Genomic DNA, 18,223 nt, shown 5'->3' with positions numbered 1-18,223 from the left:
AAGATTATCATACTCTTTGGTTATGCCAATTTTGAAAATAGCATTACCTCAAGAAATTTTAGCTTCCAAGTCATGAACTAATTCCTATGCAAGCATAACATTATCAAAAATAAAATGACCTTTAACAAAACCCATTTGCTCTAAAGAAATAATATTAGGAAGAAGTAAATCTAATCTACTCATAATCAGTTTGGCAATAAGCTTGTTAAAGAAGGACCAAAGGCTAATCGAACGAAAATCACTCCAACAATTAGTAATTTCATTTTTAGGAATAAGAACAATATAAGTAGTAGTGAAAATTTTAGGATAAGTAGAACCCTTGAAAAAATCAATAACAACATTGACTAAATCCTCTTTAATAATGTGCAAGGACCTTTGAAAAAATTTAGTAGTAAACCCATTCGGGCCAGCCACAAAATCAGTGTTTATCTCTTTAATGATAAGCCAAATATTATCTTCAGAAAGAATTTTAGTTAACATATGGTTTTCCTCCTCTGTAACAATAGAATTAATAAAAGAAAAATCCAAATCCAGATTTAGAGAGAAGTTTTATTAAACACATTTTTAAGTAATCAATACCCAAATCATTAATTTAAATAGGATCTTCAAAAGAGAGACCAGTGGGAGTAGAAATATTATGAATATGACTAGTGACTTTCTTATGGTTAGGAATATTATGAAAGAATTTGGTATTTCTATCCCCCTCAACAAGAAATTTAGAAGAAGCTTTTTATTTCCCGTAAGCTTCTTCCTAATCCTCAAGCTTAAATAAGAAGTCTTTGGCCATCTTTAATTAAGAAAGATTTTCATTAGAAGGATCATTCATATATATTTTGTCAGCATCACTAACATGACTTTTAGCCTAAAAAATATTGGAGAATAAATTTTTGAAAATAGTTTTGTTCCATCAATTAAGTTTAAACTTGAGCCTCTTAATCTTAAGCCATAATCTTTTCATGCCCATAATGTTATCAGAAGGGTCCAAAGGAGCATGCCAATTATCCTTAATAATATCAAAAAAGGTATCATGGAGAATCCACATATTTTGAAATCTAAAAGGAGAAGGGCCACTATTATATTTCAAATTAATGTTCAAAAGCATGGGGGAATGATTCGATAAAGTCCTCGAAAGATGCTCAATGTGAGTATTATAAAACTTACATATCCAAAAATTATTAAAAAAGAATACGGTCAAGCCATTGCCACATAGTGTTACGAATCTGATTTCAGGGAATAGAATTTTGATGATAGCAAATACTTCTGTTTCTCTGACTGCCTTGCCTAATAACATTTCAGGTCCATAAGATCAAACTGCAATTTGAACCAGCTCAAGATTGGGTAGACTAGGTTTGAGTCACTTAAAAAACTTTTTCCTTTTCTTAAGTCCATTATAATATTGTGGGTCCTGATCGTAAGTAACCTTGCACACACACACTTGGAGAAATTTTTTTGACTATTTTAGAGTTTTCTATTTTTGCTCACATCATCCGTGATGATCCAAAAATTGGCCTGGATGATCAATTAAAAATAGAAACCCTAATTAGGGCATCCTGGTTAAGGCAGCCATTATTAAGTACATTATCGTGGATGATATTTATATCGGTCGGGATGATAGGCTCAAATTAGAAAGAATCAACCACCGATCTATTTAAGTAGCTTTTATTTTTGGATATCATCCTGGATGATGCAGTACAATTTTGCCTAAATTAATATGGTAATTATAGAAAATAATTAAGGTTTGATTGCTCGATCATATCATCCTGGACGATCGTAGGATCGGTCGAAATGATCAATTCCAAAACCTTAGTTATTCCTAGAAGATCAAACATCAGCCTGCTTCTATTTAGGGCGATGCTTTGGATGATATATATTGAATTAAACTAATTATCCGGGATGATTGTGAGATCGTCCTGGACGATCAAGTTATTTTTACGTCATCCATACATCCATTCAGAGCGATGTTCTGGATGATATTCAATGATTTGTACTAATCGTACAGGATGATATCCTATTGGCTTAGACGATATGAACAAAAACTTTTTGATCATCCCAAATCATCCTAGCTGATTGAGCTAAATTTGTACTGATCCTATATGATGATATTTATATTATCTTGGATGATAAGGTTGGTTTATTGTAATTAAGAGCTATTCTGATGCTCTTATATATAAGAACTCTTATCCTACTCAAGAGAGTATCTTTTGCTGCTTTTCTGACCTAAGAGAGCCAAGATGAGAGGGAGAGCATGGGAGAGAGAGAGAGAGAGGATCTTATGAGGGAGAGTTTGTGAGGGGTTTCACAAAGGTTGCGCCAAGCAAGGATCCATCATCATCTTCTCTAGTCATCATCCCTAGTTCCTTGGGGATTCTAGAGTGGTCTACTTCCGCATTTGATCGAGGTTCTCTGCCTATTTTAGGAGGAAGCAAAAGAAGTTGGGTTCTCTATTTACTTCTAGAGGAAGCAAAAGGAGTTGGGTTCTTTGCCTCACCGGGGTCGGTGGAAAGGAGGTTTGTAAAGGCATCTCTGCCTTGCTATGGGGGAAAAAGGAGAGACATTATGTTTAGTGCAATACACGAAGGAGAGGCTCTAGGGAATGGACATTGGTCAAGTTGATCAAACCATTATAAATTTATGTGTTCTTTATTAGTACTTCTACATTTAATTTCCGTACTTTAATTTCTGTTGTAAACTTTTGTTTAAGTTTGTGCTTATGCTTAAAGATTTTTTAAAATACCAATTCATGCCCCTCTTGGTTAGCCTTGGGACTAGTTCATAAGGGCTTAACATTTTTGTGAAACTTTTAAGTGGTATCAGAGCGGTAGTAATAAAGTTTAGTTTTTGAAAACTTTTGAATTTCAATCAATGGCTAACTTTGGTAAACATAATACTGTAGAAGGATATTCTAGTACACGACCACCATTGTTTGACAATATTCATTTTGATTTTTGGAAAACTAGCATGTCTACATTTTTACAATCGATTGACTATCATAAGTGGATGTTTGTTAAAGAAGATTATTCACCTCCATCCTATGAAATTAATGGAATTAAAATTGAACTTCCTTTTACTGAATGGACTTTTGATGAACAGGATTTAACACAACTTAATGCAAAATATTTGAACTATTTTTTCTGTGCTTTAAAATCTAAAAATTATATTCATGTTTTAAATTGTGCAACTAATAAAGAAATTTGGGATAGATTATGTATTACTTATGAAGGCACAAATGAGCTTAAGCAATCTAGATTGAATATTCTATTGCATGACTATAAATTTTTTTATATGAAACCTACTAAATCAATTTTTGACATGTATATTATGTTTACTCAGATTATCACCTCATTGCATGCTTTAGAAAGAGAACTAACTAACTATGAAAGAGTGAATAAAATTTTAAGATGTATGTCTTCTTCCTTTGATGCTAAGATCACTGTAATTACTGAATCCAAGGATTTGAATACTTATTCTATTGGTAACTTACTTGAGTTACTCACTGCTTACGAATAAGGGGTGAACCAAAGATCACTTGCTGTAGGTGAGAAAAAGAAGGAAAAAATTATGGTGCTAAAGACTAATGATATGAATACAAATTCTTCTGAGTCTTAAAGAGATGATGCTGCCTTCATTACTAGGCAATTCAAAAGCTTTCTAAGGAAGAATAATAAGTACCCTTAGAAATAGATCAAAGGTAAGAGTAATAAATGTTATAAAAGTTCTTCAAATATTATTTGTTTTGAATGCAAGAAGCCTGGACATGTCAAAGTTGATTATCTTACACTTAAGGATCACCTTAGCAAGAAGAAGAGTGAGGAGAAACCCAAGTTCAGAAAAGACAATGATAAGAAGCGATTTCAAAAGGCTTTCTAGGTGGATTTTACATATGAGTCATTTGAGACTGAAGTTGAAGAGGAGACAACATACTTGTGCTTAATGGGAGATCATCTTGGTCAATCTGATCAAGAAGAGATATGTGAATCAACCTATGATCAATTACTTGAAGTTTGTGAGAATGTTCATGCATCATATAGGAAACTTAAGAAAACTCATGCTAGTCTAAAATTGGAATTTATAAATTTGTAAAAAGAGCATGAAATTTTAAGTAAAGATTACACTCAACTTAATAGCAATCACTTGTCCTTACTTGATGAGTTTGTTGAATTAAATAAAAAATAATCTGAGTTGATTATTGAGCATGATTCTTTGAAAGCATCCTACACCTCACTTGAATCTAATTTTAAAACTTATATTGAAGAATCTAAGCATAGGGAGAACTATTTAAATATTAATAATGATGTTTTAGAAAGTGTTAACTTGAGATTTAAAGCTAAATTAAATTTATTTGAGAGAAATTGAAAAAACATCCACACTTGATTTAAAGCCAAAACTTAGGAAGGTATTATAACCCGAACATATTAGTAAATCCTTTTCTTGGGGTTAGATATTTTTCATGTGGCATGCTAGGACACATTTCATACACTTGCACTGTTCACCATAGTACACATTGGGTGTGAAGACCCAAATTGTATGATTCACAGCCTAACACACATGCATTCCATTCTTCTTTTCATAAGAAGGGTCCCAAACCTATTTGGGTTCCTAAATTTGACATTTAATTACTTTATAGGTGTGCTCTCACCAAAGACCTCATAAGAGAATTTTTGGCAAATACGATAAGGGCTTCATTATAAATTTTTTGGCAAATACATGCATTATTAGCTTGAATAATAATAATGTTTACAGGGAAAGTAGATAAATAATATTTACATGCTTGACTTAAATAATATTGAATGTGATGCTTCATTTTGCTTAAAAAATACTGTTGATGATTCATGGTTGTGTCACAGGAGGTTATGTCATGCCAGTATGAAAACCCTTAAGAGAGTGACCCAAAATAACATAGTTAGAGGTTTTCCCAAGCTTAAATTCACCAAAGACCACATTTGTGATGCATGGCAACTAGGGAAGTAAGTCCATTCCTCTTTCCACTCCATTAAGGACATTAGCACCTTTAGACCTTTACAAGTCATTCACATGGATTTATTTGGACCCATTAGCATTACCAGCTTAGGGGGAAAGTCTATGGATTCGTGATTGTTGATGACTACTCGAGTTTCACTTAGATTAAATTTTTATCCCATAACAGTGAGTCTTTTGATGAGTTTAGATCCTTCTCCATTTGGATTTATAAAAAGTTAGGTCATGAGATCTTGACCATCCATAGTGACCATAGGGGAGAGTTTGAAAATGTGAGATTTGGAAACTTTTATGAGGATAAAGGGATTAGTAACAACTTCTCAGCTCCTAGGACCCCTTAGTAGAATGGGGTAACAAAAAGGAAGAACATGAAATTAGTTGAGGCCATTAGAGACATGCTTATTGAGTATTCACTTCCAAAATACTTTTGGGCTGAAACAGTAAACATAAAATGTTATGTGTTGAATAGGGTGAATGTTAGAGCCAAACTTGATAAGACATCCTATGAGATCCTTAAGGGTAGGCCACCCAACCTTTCTCACCTTTTTGTCTTTGGTTGTAAGGTTTTCATTCTTAATAATAGGAAGTCACACTTAGGAAAATTTGACCCAAAATCTAATGAAGGAGTGTTCTTGGGATATTCTAATATGGGAAAATCCTTTATGGTGTTTAATAAGAAGACTTTGGTGGTGGAGGAGACTACTCGTGTAGTGTTTGATGAATATGATCCTAAGGAGTCTACTATTGAGGATGAAGATGGTGTTGGAGAGATTACCTAAGGAGTTAAAAATTTGGAGAAGAGTGCAGAGCCATAAAACACTGATGGTGTAGGTGAGATTATCCAAGGAGTAGAAAATGTAAATATGGAGGAAAGGGTAGAACCTACACACACCTTACCTAGGGATTAGAGATATTTTTTGAGTCAACCTAAAGAACTAATCTTAGGAGACCCTTCTAAAGGTGTTAAAACTAGGCATGAACTTAGAAAGGAAGTAAACCACTCTGCCTTTATCTCAATGATTGAACCCACCATATTAATCAAGCCTTATCTAATGAGTTTTGGATCTTAGCCATGCAAGAGGAATTAAACCAATTTATTAGGAATGATGTTTGAGAGCTTATAGAAATACTAAAGGGACAAAGTGTAGTTGAAATCAAATGGGTCTTTAAAAATAAGATGAATGATTCTAGTGTGGTGGTTAGGAATAAGGCAAGATTGGTAGTTAAGGGGCACAACCAAATATAAGGGATTGATTTTGTGGAGACCTTTGCCCCTATAGCTAGATTGGAAGCCATTATAGTGCTACTAGCCTTTACCTGCTATAAGAGATTTAAGCTTTACCAAATGGACATGAAGAGTGCCTTTTTAAATGGGGTAATAAAAGAGGATGTATTTGTAGAGAAACCCCCAGGTTTTCAGAGTTCTCAATTTTCAAATTTAAAAAAAGGTCTTATATGGATTAAAACAGGCACCAAGAGCTTGATATGAGAGGCTTAGCACATTTTTACTAAAGAGGGATTTTGTTAAGGGAAGTGTAGACACCACCCTTTTTCTGAGGAAAGTAAGAGATGAGTTACTCATTATTCAGATCTATGTCGATGATATAATTTTTAGATCTTCTGATAAAAAGCTATGTGATGATCTTTTAAAAATAATGAGTAAGGAGTTTGAGATGAGTATGATGGGAGAGTTGTCCTACTTTTTGGGGTTTAGCATAAGACAATTGGATGATGGAACAATTATAAGTTAATCAAAGTACGTTAAGGATATCTTGAAGAAATATGAAATGAATAAAGCCAAGATAATAATACTCTCACGATTTCTAATATTCAGATGGATAAGGACTCAAATGAAAAATCTATTAATTAAAAAAAGTATAGAGGGATAATTGGATCTTTACTTTACCAGACTACTAGTTGACCTGATATAATGTTTAGTGTTTGTCTCTGTGCTAGATTTCAAGATGATCCTAAAGAATCCCACCTGATTGCAGTTAAGAGAATTCTTAGATATCTTTTGGGGACCCAAAACTTAGGAATATAACTTCTTTTAAGATTATTGGATATTTTGATTCTAATTTTATAGGATGTATGGTAGATAGAAAGAGCACTTTTGGAACTTGCTAATTCATAGGACAATTTTTAGTCTTCTGGTCTAGTAGAAAACAAAACTATATTGCTCTTTCCATTGTTGAAGCTGAATAAATTGCCTTAAGAAGTTGTGTGGCCCAAGTCTTTTGGTTGAAGCAACAAATTTTAGATTTAGGATTACCTATAGGCACAATTTCAATCCTTTATGACAATACTAGTGCCATCTACATCTCTAAGAATCCTATCCAATATTCAAGGACCAAACACATTGATATAAGACATCACTTTATTAGAGACCATGTGACCAAAAGAGATATTGAGTTACACCATGTGACAACTGAGAATCAATTTGCTGACATATTTACTAAACCACTAGCTTTTGATACTTTCAACATCTTAAGGACCAGATTGGATGTGATTGACATAAATGCATGAACTTGTTGTTTACTGAATTCTGAATTTTTTATTTTGTTGTCTTTTTTTTTGTTTTGTTTCACTTTGCTTGTTTTAATTTTTTTGTTTCTCTTCTTTATTTTATTTTTGTTATTTTAGTTTTTTTTGTGATCACTGTTGAAATGAAATTTTATGCCATATTTTTATTTTTTGAAAATTTGTAGTCAATATTTTACATCTCTTAATCTGTTAAAGGGAGAAAACATCATTGATTGTTTCTTTTCCTCCAACCTCTTTTAGTGTTGTAATTTTCTATTTCTAAAAAAAAGACTATATCAAATTAACACCTGGACTTTACGACTGAAATCTTTTATATCTTGCTACAGTAGTCCATCTTATATTTATAATGTTCAAAGTCTTTATATTACTTTTAAGTTTTCTCATCATCCTGTCATTGCATTTATCATATGATTTTGATTCTATTTTGTGATTTGTTCTTCATTATATTAGAGAGTTAGTTTTTTTTCTCTAATATTTGAAAGATATACTCACAAATGGGAGTATTTAAGAGTTTTGAAAAGGGATCTAGCTTGCAAAAATAAAAAAAAGTGGTCAATGATGCCAAATCAAAAGATGCACAATGATGCAAAATTGAGAATATACATAAAGTGTATCAAAAATTAAAAGATATGCAAAGTGTGCCATTCAATTGATAAGCGGCATAAAATAACCCCCCCAAAAGTAAGTTCTCTTCCCTTTCAAACTTTAAAACTTAGAAGAATTCATGTGTCACTTGATATTTTCAAAGGCTTAGTTTTTAATTTCACGATTGGGATAATTTACTTTGATACATTATTCTATAAGATTTTTTTTTTTTGAAATCAAGTCTTAAACGGATCTCTTTTTCTTATCCAATTAGTTTTTTTAAGTTAGGTCTTTTATTTTCAAAAGACGATTTTTCCCTAAGAGAAGTTTGAGCTAGGTTTAACAAGATCGAATATTCTACTGGTTTCAAATTTTGATGATGTTAACTCATTAGTCTTATAAATCTTTAAAATTAATCAAATGGAGACATTATCATATTTATGCTTTGATTAAAAAAAAACTTTGCTTTCGTTCTTCTTTTTCATACTTTTTCTTTTCTGGTTTTTTCCTCCTTTTTTATGATGTTAAAAGGGGGAGTAATGTTGGAGTTGTTTTTCATTAGTTTTGCTTGTCATATTGTTTACCATCATAAAAAAGGGGGTGATTGTTGCCATTCTAATTTTAGGGAATATAATTTTGATGATAGCAAACACTTCTTGCAATTTGAACCAGCTCAAGATTGGGTAGACTAGGTCTGTGTCACTTTGTAATGTTTTATCTTTTATTGAGTCCATTATAACATTGTGGATCTTGATGCTAAGTAATCTTGCACACACACACTTGAGAGAAAATTTCTGACTGTTTTAATGTTTTCTATTTATAATCACAACGTCCAGGATGAATCAAAAATTAGCCTGAACAATCAATTAAAAATAGAAACCCTAATTAGGGCATCTTGGTTAAGGCAACTATCATTAAGCACATCGTTCTGGATGATATTTGTATCGGCCAGGACGATAGGCTCAAATATGAAAGAATCAGCTGCCAGATATATTTAGGTAGCTTTTATTTTTGGATATCATCTAGGATATTGTCTTGGATGATGCAGTAAAATTATGTCTAAATTAATCTGGTAATTAAGGAATGCAATTAAGGTTTGATTGCTCGATCATATCATCCTGGATAATTACAGGATCAACCGAGATGATCAGCTCAAAAACTTTAGTTATTCGTGGATGATCAAACATAAGTCTGCTTCTATTTATGGTGATGCTTTGGACGATATGTATTGAATTGAACTAATTATTCGGGATGATCATGAGATTGGCCTGGATGATCAAGTTATTTTTACTTCATCCAGACATCCATTCAGGGTAATGTTCTGGATGATATTCAATGACTTATACTAATCATAAAGGATGATATCCTATCGGCCTGAATGATATAAAAAAAATCTTCTGATCATCCTAAATCGTCTTGGCTGATTGAGCTTAATTTGTATTGATCGTACATGACAATATTTATATTGTCCTGGATGATAAAGTTAGTTTGTTGTAATTAAGAGTTATTCTGAAGATCTTCTATATAAGACCTATTATTCTACCCAAGAGAGTATCTTTTGCTATTGTTTTGACTTGAGAGAGCCAAGAGGAGAGGTAGAGCAAGAGAGAGAGTGAGAGGATCTTATGAGGGGGAGTTTATAAGGGGTTTCACAAAGGTTGCTCTAAGCAAGGATCCATCGTCTTCTTCTCTGGTCATCGTCCCTAATTTCTTAGGGGTTATAGGGTGGTCTACTTCAGCATCTGATCGAGGTTCTTTGCCTGCTTCAGGAGGAAGCATAAGGAGTTGGGTCTCTGCCTGCTTCTAGAGGAAGCAAAAGGAGTTGGGTTCTCTGCCTCATCGGGGTTGTTGGAAAGGAGGTTTGTAAAGGCTTCTAAGCCTTGCTGTGGGGGAAAAAGGAGAGACACTGTATTTAGTGTAATACTCGGAGGAGAGGCTCCGGGGAGTGGATGTAGGTCAAGTTGACTGAACTACTCTAAATTTCTATGTTCTTTATTATTGCTTCCACATTTAAAATCTGCACTTTGATTTTGTGGTTAACTTTGGTTTAAGTTTGTTCTTGTGCTTAAAGATTTTTTAAAATACCAATTCACCTGCTCTTTTGGTTAGCCTTAGGATTAGTTTATTAGGGCTTAACATCCCTGTCGAACTTTTACATAGTACCTTGATTCCACTTAAATGCATTACCAATAAAACAAATATCATGCAAATTCAAAGATAAGATCATATCATTAAATTCTTCCATAGCATTAAAGTTAGGAGCATTATCACCAACCCTCTCAGATGCATTAGAAATAGTGTTATAGTCACCACCCACTATACAATATTTGAGGAAAGATCAATAATTTGAATCCATAAAATTCTCCATTCCATCTTGGAAGAAGAAGCATAAACAAAGGAGGTAAGACAAAAAAATTAAAAAAAATTGATGTTAGTGTGCATAATTTGAGGGTAGTCATGCAAAATGGTCAAATTAACCAACCTTTTCCAAAAAATCCAAATCTTATTGGAACAATTACTAAAAGAAAAATCATAACCTAATAGAATCCAACTTAGTAGAAGAAATCAAAGATTCAAGTAAAACCAAAACATTAATATTATGAATCTTACATAAGTTCTTAATTCTATCCCTAGAAGGAAAATTTCCTACACCTATAATATTCCAAATAATGGCTTTAACCATTGGAGAAGGGTGTAAAAAAAGCTTGAGTAACCCTAGATGTTTGAGGGGGACTATCCTTGGGTTTAAATGTTTTATTCATATTCTTACCAAGTTTGGTAAAACTGTCCTCTTCATGGTTGGCAATTTGGTTTTGATTAGGGGATATCACTGAAACATCCAAATTCCTCAGACTTTCCTAATTTTGAGGCCAACATTATTGATAATATTTCTCCTTCTTCCAGCATATTCTAGTCGAAACTTGAGTCCTTCCCATTAATATGTTTTTGGGAAAATTGTTCTTGGCTCACATCATTGCCATTTTCTTCTAGTTGCACACTGACACCCTTTCCCACAGATTGTGCCCCTTTCCCCTTATAAAAGCTAGCATGATTTTCATCATTCACATCCTTTTCCATGGATTGTGCTCCCTGATCAACAATAGTATTATCCTTCGGTATAGTTCCATTGATACCAATATTTTCTTGCACTAAGATTTTCTTCCGGTAAAGTTTCAGTGATATCCCCAATTTCCACATTGCTATTGCTAATTTGAAACTGTATAGTGCCATCCAACTCATTAGATTCCTTCAAAATAAAAGGAGCCACCTCAAGAACTTCTTTGTTTCCTTTCTTTAAGTTAGGGTGTACCATAAAACATTCATTGATTGAATGGTCATGGACTTTACAATGCTAACATAAATCCAGAATTTTTTCAAAATCCACCTTTTGCATATAGCCAGAATTTTCCGACCCAAGTCATACCTCTTTAGGATGTTTTTTTAGTGATATCCAATTCAATAAGGACCCTAGCTCCTGATGGTCGTGACCAAGTAGCAGTAGCTTGATCAGTTTGAAGGGGTCTACCAAAAATGGATCCTAAAGTGTGTAACACGTACGAGTTGAAGAAATGCAACATCAAATTAGGAAAAGAAATCCAAATGGGAACTGTAAGAGACTCATCTTTTATATCAAAAAAAGGAGTCAGCTTTAGTAAGAACATTTGATAATTATTTATATAATAAGAATGCCTAGAAAAAATCCGACTATAGTCTAAATTGTTAGAAAGTTGGATAGCAACATGCCTATCATCCAACAATCCAATGGAATACACATCAGAGAGTTTCAAGTTGCCAAAAAATACCCTAGCAGCATCAAGGTTAGGTTGTTTTATAGAAAACTTCCCAATTAATGTTAATTGATAAGGTGAAGCTAATTAAAGAATATCTTCATCAGAGATCATCAAAGCCGGAACACCCTTTATTTAAGATTTTGTAAAAGAAAAAATGGCATCATTCGAGGTATCGTCACCTGCTAAAATAGCACGAAATGATTAGGATTTAGGTTTAGAAGCATTACCATAATCATCAAAAAGAACAATCTTAGCTCCGACCTTAGCAGCAGGAGGTAAACCCCAAGAAGAGGGAACAGAAGATGACGGGGCATCCTCCATCCTAAGAACCTAAAGGCTTGAGGCCTTTGGCCATAAAATGATGACGTGAGGCAAGCAGAATTGAATATGAGCAGAGAAATAGTAGGATCAAACAAAAAGGCTCATAGAGAGAAAACCTAGAAACCCGATCACCAGAAGCCAGACACGAAGAGGAAGTGAGGAAGGTTTTCGCTAATGCTAAAGAGGCTCAAAATAATTATTGTTAAGTGAGAGGTAGGTGGGTTCCATTTGACATGGTTTGTATAAAAAACATTCATAAAACCATAGATTTTTAGTTCATAGATTATTTTGCTTTTATTCACTTGCCCATTGACCCCCAAGAACTTTTGAGAGTTTTGGCTAGACTAAATAATGGAGCATTTTAGAAGGAAAGATGGGGGAATATAATAAATTTTTTGGCATCTTATATGATTAAATTGTCTAAAGCTTAGAATTATTCTTGGTAACAATCTCCCCCTTTTTTATGATGCAAACAAATTTGGTTGAAGTGTTGCTAGAAAGATTTTTCATCCTAGGCTCCCTCTTACTAAGTTAAAGATGTTAGAAAAATAAGGGTTGCCTACCACTTTTTATTGTTTTTTTAATAGAACAAAACAAAAAATAAATAAAACAATAGAATTTTTTATTAAACAAAAATAGTCATGCATACAACAAAAACTAAAAAATAAAATAAACACATGTTCTCCCCCTTTTGATATCACCAAAAAGAGGATGTACAAGAAAACAAGGAAAGCAGAAAAAAAGACACAATATACACATACTATTAAAAAGATGGATCCTAACCAAGTGGTGGTAGTGGTGGTTAAAAGAACTGATGGATAGAGGAAAAATGAGTATTTATAGAGGAAAATCATTCTCCAAACCATTACATGTCATCCTTGTGTTGCTCGTGTTGTTGTTTGATTTGGTGATCTAGTCAAGTTTTTAGCCACTCGAGATGCCGAATGATATCATCCTGGTAGGAAGGGTAGGTTGGTGCAGGTGGTGGAGGAGGTCCTTCAACAGGATCAGCTTTCCCTTCTTCATCAAAATCTGGCTCAGTGTGCTCTAGTCCCCAATGAAAAAGGATTTGGAAAGAGGCATCAATATAAAAAATATTGATATTAATGGGTGGATAAGGAAAGGTGAGTTGGTATTTATGTTAAGGATATAGCCTAGGATGTGTCCTAAGGCTATGTTTTGTTTTCTACAGGTGTTAGGATGTCGATTATGAGTCATGTTGTGAACATAATCGAGAATTGAGTATTCAACTTTATGAGGGAGGTAATAATGGAGAGAAGTGGGGTGATGTTAATCCGATCTCCAGCTTTGGGTATAATGGAAGTGCGAAGTACATGATGGATCATACGAGCATCTTGATTTAGAGTTGTACCTTAGGTAGGTGTAGATTTGAAGGCAGATTCCTGATAGTTAGGTTAACAGATGTCTAGTCAAACTCATGGGAAATTAAGGATTTAGGGTGTGGTCCTTCAGTGGAGACACCTATGTCTTCTGCTAAATCAGCTCTTGCAATCTCTACATTTTGGCAGAAAGCAAAGGTGGTCATGGTAGAGACTTCTAGTTTTATCCTAAGATTTGTTAAGAGTTCGTATAGAAGTTCAGAATTGAATGGGAAAGCCAAGGTAGGGAGGAACTGAAGGGCAGTGGAGGCAAAAAGACTCATTACCTCAAAGTTGAGGACAGGTTGATTTAACATTTATGAGTGGGTAATTTTCACCTCTTGAAATGTGTAATATGCATCTTCATTCTATACAGAAAGGAAGTGATTGTCAAAACAACAAGAGGAGGAAGAGCTCCCTTGAGTCATTCTTCCATGTTTGCTTCCACCGGCCATTGAGTAGGAATAAATAGAAAGTAGAAGTATGAGGAAGATGTAAGTCAATTGAACTTGTTAACACTCAAATTTATAGAATTTTTGGCAATTCATATATTATGATCTAGGTATCGTACAATACGATTCATGAGTTATTTCGTCTGGATGACCTTCTAGAAAAAGTGGTCAAATAATATATTATGATCAGTATCATATTAGATGATCTTAAGAAAATTTTGTTCGTCCCGAGGGGTCATCTATACGGCATTTAATAAAAAGTGTAGTATAGTACAAATAGGTGTTCGTACAATACAAACTTCAATTATTATCATAACAGCTGAATTACATTAATCCCTATCCATTTTGATATGTGTATTTTATAGTACAAAGGGAGATTTCACACAACATGAATGATAATAATTAAGTAACAAAATGATTAAATTCCTCAATCATTAGTAACATGTGGGTCATACAACATAAAGAGAGGTTCATACAGTACGATGTGTATCAGTGACTTAATCTTGACTATTGATGTAACAAAGGGCTGCTATATGTGCATTTGTGTATATTGTATAATACGAATGTGAATCATATAGTATGACCAGGAATTTTTTTTTGAAAATTGCTGTGATTCAGTGAAGTGCATGTGTGCAGATAAAGAATTATCTTAGACCTTTTTTTTTTTTGACTTCTCTTGCATTAAGCATGAATGTCTATAACACTTAGTTTTGTCATTAAGGAACTAAAGGTGTCATAGGCTAGAGATTTTGTGAATATGTTTGCTAATTGATCTCTTGTAGCTAAGTGGTGCAGTTCTATATCTCCCTTCACTACATGGTCTTTTATGAAGGGGTGCCTAATCTCTATATGCTTTGTGCGGGAGTGCTAAATTGAATTTTTGGATATGAAAATTACACTAGTGTTGTCACATGTAATTAAAATGGTTCGTACATGTAGTTCAAGGTCTAAGTGTTATTTCTTTCGCCATAAGACTTGAGCAACACAACTCCCTACTGATATATATTCTGCCTCAACTATGGAGAGGGATACTGAATTTTATTTTCTACTGGACCAGGAAATTAAAGATTATCCTATGAATTAACAAGTTCTAGAAGTATTTTTTTTTATCTGCCCCACATCTTACAAAATTATAGTCCGAATATCCTATAGTTTCAAAAGAGGTGCTATGTCTAGGATACAAGATAATTAAGTTTGGTGTGCCTAATAAATATCTAAGGTTTCATTTAATAACACTCATGTGTGATTATGTTCAATTTACTTGAAATATAGCAAAAAGGTCAACACTGAACATTATATATGGCCTGTTAATAGTTAAATACAGTAGAGATCCAATAATTCCTCTATATACTTTTTTATCTATAGATTTTACATTTGAGTATTTATCTAGTTAAATAATGGAGCTCAAGGGATTGTTTCATGGCCTTAGCATTATCCATTTTATATTTTTTAAAAGAATTTTCTTGATGTATTTATTTAGGCTAATGAAGGTTCCATCATCAAACTATTTTACTTAAATCCAAGAAAATAATTAAGTTCACCCATCATGCTCAATGAAAATTCTTTACTCATTGTTTCTAAAAAATCATCACAAAACTTTTAATTTGATGATCCAAATAAAATGTCATCAACATAGATTTGACAGATAAGGAACTCTTCTTCATCTTTCTTTGGAAAGAGGGTGGTGTCTATTCTACCCTTGAAAAAATCTCTATATATGAAGAATAAACTCAACCTTTAATACTAGGCTCTATGTGTTTACTTTAACCCATATAATATCTTTTTTAAATTTAAACACATGTTCTGTAAATTGTGAGTTCTTAAATCCAGGGGGCTAATGAATATTAACATTCTCTTTGATTACCCCATTTAGGAAAGCACTCTTAATATACACTTGATACAATATAAATCCTTGAAGTAAGTAAAGGCTAAGAGCAACCTTATGGCTTCTAGTCTAGCTAATAGGGCAAAGATTTCCTCAAAGTCTATTCCCTTAATTTTCTTATACCCATTAGCTACTAGTATGGTCTTATTGCTCACAACTATTCTAGAGTCATTCATCTTAATTTTGAAGACCCACTTTATTCCAACTACACTTTGCTCCTTAGGTCTCTTGATTGATTCTCAAAAATCATTCCTAATAAATTGGTTTTGCTCTTTTTTTTTAGGGGAAACCCACAAAGGGGTCTACGTGTTAATTAAATTAAACTAATATAAAGTCCTTAAGGGGATCTCAAGCTCACTATTGCTCAAAGAGCTACAAAAATAAAGAAAAAAGAAACCTAGGAGCTCCAGTTCCTCACTAGTAATCAGTACAAAAAACTCTATGTACATGCTACAGTGCTTAAGGAAAAAGCACCCAAAAAGGAGCTAACAAAAAGTAGCCAAAATGCTCCCAGTAACTAGTCCCCTTGGAAACCTTGCAATCATCCACCCAAAAAATAAGCTACAAAATCAACTGATAGGCAAGAGAAATAGAACAGTATATATAGCACAAAAAGTTCTTAAGCTTGATATTAGGAAAGCCCAAATGAGGATATAGCCGAATGAAGGGAGACCACCCAAGATCAAAAGGAGACCAAAAACCTGAAATGAACTTCACCCAAAAGGGTACATACCACAACTCTTAACATGAATAGCATACCAGACGTTTAGAAGATCCAGAGGGCACAAAGGAAAAGAAATCAAAGCGTTCCACCCTAAAATATAGAAGGGTAGCCTGCACCCTAGCTAATAAAAAACCACCAGCAAACCTGTAGTAAAACTCACACCCCACCAAACCCCTAGGAACAGAGATGAAGCCCCATCACAAACTTAAGCACCATCACCCAGAACACCTGGAAATCCAGCAGAGAAATGACGAGACACCAGCAAGTAATAACAGAACTAGAAAGAGGCCACCAAATGGAACACAAGAAGAACTGAACACATTAAATTAACAACAACAAAAAAAAAGTAACCAAACAAAGGGGAAACAATAAGAAACACCAGTCACAATCCCACGTAACAAAAACTATAGAACCGAGCCAAGAGGGATCTAAAATACCCCAAGGCACACAACCAACAAATAGTAGAAAATAGGAACCCAGCATCCATCAAAAGGAGGCAGAAAAAGAAATGTTAATGCTTAACATAAGACATACCAAAATAATCCAGTATAAGAAGGCCTTTAATAAGAAAAGACATCTGAGTAGAAGCTAGCTCATTAACACAATTAAAATTACTACCTAACTTGGCCATAGCATTCACATACAGATTTCCTTCATCCAAAATATTAGAGAAGGAGCAGTTCAGAGAATTTAAAGTGTCTCTAATGTCCCTACGAATGTAAAATAAATTCAAAGAACAAGTGCTATCCTCCTTAACATGGAAGGCCTTGTAGTCAAAATTAGAAACCACTTCCAGCACAATGTTAACTAGATAAAGTTTAGCACAGAGCCTTAAGCCATAAAGCACAACAAAGAAAATAGCAAAGTTAACATCATCATAAGGATTAGGGCCACCAAACCCCTATAAGTAGGAGGCATTGTGGTCTCTCATGACACCACCACAACCAACAATATTACCCACTTTATAACTAGCCACATTCAACTTGAAATAATTAGGAAGAGGTTTATCCCAAGTAATGCACCTAGACACATTGTTGAAATTATCAACCTACAAATTTATACCAAACATGGGAAAAGTAAATAAGAAATTATTGAAGTTCTTAACCGAGTGTAATTTAGCCAAATAGAAAGCAGCACTTTGTCCTTGACTTTCTGAATAATTCTCTTGTAATTCATATCAACACCATTAAACCGCAAATCATTTCTCTCCAACCAAAGAATAAGAATACATATAACATTTCTTGCATGCCCTTTGTTCTTAACAAACCCATAATCAAGCAAATAGTATAAAGAAGAACTTACAATAAAAAAAATTAAAAGAGAAGATGTCTTCAAAATAAGTCCAAACCTTAACAGGAATAGGGCCAGAGATGAAAACATGGTGCATATTGTCAACATGAAAATGACATTGACATTTAGAAGGAACAATAAAACCTATTTTCCTCAAATTCTCATCTCTAGGACTAAGTTTGTGAAGAATTCTCCAAATAAAGATAGAAACCATAGAGGGAATACTTTTATGCCAAATCATTTTAAAAAGCTTGGAAGACTAATTTTTAGCTCTAAAG

Source organism: Dendrobium catenatum, unplaced genomic scaffold (genome assembly GCF_001605985.2).
Source record: "Dendrobium catenatum unplaced genomic scaffold, ASM160598v2 fragScaff_scaffold_379, whole genome shotgun sequence".
NCBI classification, from domain to species: Eukaryota; Viridiplantae; Streptophyta; class Magnoliopsida; order Asparagales; family Orchidaceae; genus Dendrobium; species Dendrobium catenatum.
The sequence above is the reverse complement of the archived record's forward strand: the minus strand, read 5'-3'. Positions refer to the sequence as shown.